Source organism: Arachis duranensis, chromosome 5 (genome assembly GCF_000817695.3).
Source record: "Arachis duranensis cultivar V14167 chromosome 5, aradu.V14167.gnm2.J7QH, whole genome shotgun sequence".
Lineage (NCBI taxonomy): Eukaryota > Viridiplantae > Streptophyta > Magnoliopsida > Fabales > Fabaceae > Arachis > Arachis duranensis.
This window is the reverse complement of record NC_029776.3, coordinates 59,131,289-59,134,089: the sequence shown is the minus strand read 5'-3', so window position 1 is coordinate 59,134,089 and position 2,801 is coordinate 59,131,289. Positions and strand designations below refer to the sequence as shown.

Genomic DNA, 2,801 nt, shown 5'->3' with positions numbered 1-2,801 from the left:
GAGAGATTGAAGTTGTTGGGAAGAGGGGAGAATATGTTAGGTGGGGATCTTGTGGGGTCCACAGATCCTGAGGTGTCAAGGAATTACATCCCTGCACCAAATAGGCATGTAAAATGCCTTTGCATACCATTCTGGCGTTTAAACGCCGAGGTGATGCACGTTCTGGGCGTTCAACGCCCATGTAAAGCATGTTATGGGCGTTCAACGCCCATATGTAGCATGTTTCTGGCGTTGAACGCCAGTTTCATGCTTGTTACTGGCGTTCAGCGCCAGCTTTTCTCAAGGCACATTCCTGGCGTTCAAACGCCAGAATGTTGCTTGTTTCTGGCGTTCAGCGCCAGATTCATGCTCTGTTCTGGCGTTGAACGCCAGCCAGATGCTCCTTACTGGCGTTGAACGCCAGTTTGCCTTTCCTCTAGGGTGTGATTTTTCTTCTGCTGTTTTTGATTCTGTTTTTAATTTTTATATTTTTTTCGTTACTCCTCATGATCATGTACCTAATAAAACACAAAATAAAAATAAAATAAAATAAAATAAAAATTAGACAAATAAAATTGGGTTGCCTCCCAACAAGCGCTTCTTTAATGTCAATAGCTTGACATTGTGCTCTCATGGTGCCACAAAGGTGATCAGGTCAATGTTGTATAGTCCCAACACCAAACTTAGAGTTTGGATATGGGGTCTTAACACCAAACTTAGTGGTTGGTTGTGGCCTCCCAACATCAAACTTAGAGTTTGACTGTGGGGGCTCTTCATGACTCTGAACTGAGAGAAGCTCTTCATGCTTACTCTCCTTTATCACAGAGGGATGGCCATGTGCCTTAAAGACAAGGTAGTCCCCATTCAATTGAAGGACTAATTCACCTCTGTTGACATCTATCACAGCTCCTGCTGTGGCTAGGAAAGGTCTTCCAAGGATGATACACTCATCCTCTTCCTTCCTAGTGTCTAAGATTATGAAATCAGCAGGGATGTAAAGGCCTTCAACCTTCACTAACACGTCCTCTACTATTTCATAAGCTTGTCTCAATGACTTGTCTGCCAATTGTAATGAGAACAAGGCAGGTTGTACCTCAATGATCCCCAGCTTCTCCATTACAGAGAGTGGCATAAGATTTATCCCTCACCCCAGATCACATAGAGCTTTTTCAAAGGTCAATGTGCCTATGGTGCAAGGTATTAAGAATTTGCCAGGATCTTGTTTCTTTTGAGGTAAAATTTGTTGAATTCAGGTATCTAGTTCACTAATGAGCAAGGGAGGTTCACTTTCCCAAGTCTCAGTACCAAACAACTTGGCATTTAGCTTTATGATAGCTCCTAAATATTGAGCAACTTGCTCTCCAGTCACATCTTCATCTTCTTCAGAGGAAGAATAGTCTTCAGAGCTCATGAATGGCAGAAGGAGATTTAATGGAATCTCTATGGTCTCTATTTGAGCCTCAGATTCCTTTGGATCCTTAATAGGAAACTCCTTCTTGCTTGAGGGACGTCCCAGGAGGTCTTCCTTACTAGGATTTTCGTCCTCCTCCTCCCTTGTGTATTCGGCCACATTGATCACATCAATGGCCTTGCACTCTCCTTTTGGATTCTCTTCTGTATTACTTAGGAGAATACTGGGAGGAGTTTCAATGACTTTCTTACTTAGCTGGCTCACTTGTGCCTCCAAATTTCTGATGGAGGATCTTGTTTCACTCATGAAACTGAAAGTGACCTTTGATAGATCAGAGACTAAATTGGATAAATTAGAAGTGTTTTGTTCAGAATTCTCTGTCTGTTGCTGAGAAGATGATGGAAAAGGATTGCTATTGCTCAGCCTATTGCGTCCACCATTGTTAAAGCCTTGTTGAGGCTTTTGTTGATCCTTCCATGAGAAATTTGGATGATTTCTCCATGATGAATTATAGGTGTTTCCATAAGGTTCACCCATGTAATTTACCTCTGCTATTGCAGGGTTCTCAGGATCATAAGCTTCTTCAGAAGCTGCCTCTTTAGTAATGTTGGATGCATTTTGCCATCCATTCAGACTTTGAGAGATCATGTTAACTTGCTGAGTCAACACTTTGTTCTGAGCCAATATGGCATTCAGAGCATCAATTTCAAGAACTCCCTTCCTCTGAGGCGTCCCATTATTCACAGAATTCCTCTCAGAAGTATACATGAATTGGTTATTTGCAATCATGTCAATTAGTTCTTGAGCTTCTGCAGGCATTTTCTTTAGGTAAATGGATCCACCTGCAGAATGGTCCAATGACATTTTTGAAAATTCAAATAGACCATAACAAAATATATCTAATATGGTCCATTCTGAAAACATGTCAGATGGACACCTTTTGGTCAACTGCTTGTATCTTTCCCAAGCTTCATAGAAGGATTCACCATCTTTTTGTTTGAAGGTCTGAACATCCACTCTAAGCTTGCTCAGCTTTTGAGAAGAAATGAATTTATCCAAGAAAGCCGTGACCAGCTTATCCCATGAGTCCAGGCTATCCTTAGGTTGTGAATCCAACCATATTCTAGCTCTGTCTCTTACTGCAAAAGGGAAAAGCATGAGTCTGTAGACTTCAGGGTCTACTCCATTCGTCTTTACAGTCTCACAAATCTGCAAGAACTCAGTTAAAAACTGATAAGGATCTTCAGATGGAAGTCCATAGAACTTGCAGTTTTGTTGCATTAAGGCAACTAATTGAGGCTTAAGCTCAAAATTATTGGCTCCAATGGCAGGAATGGAGATGCTTCTTCCATCAAATTTGGACGTGGGCTTGGTAAAGTCACCAAGCATCCTTCTTGCATTATCATTATTG

General features: G+C 41.5%; 1 non-coding gene across 1 annotated transcript; it reads left to right on the top strand.

Moving 5' to 3' along the window:
* The first annotated feature begins 2,312 nt into the window (after positions 1–2,312).
* LOC127747897 (small nucleolar RNA R71) lies at positions 2,313–2,416 on the top strand. The gene has a single exon (XR_008009844.1). It is a non-coding gene; the product is annotated as a small nucleolar RNA R71 (small nucleolar RNA).
* Positions 2,417–2,801: the final 385 nt, after the last annotated feature.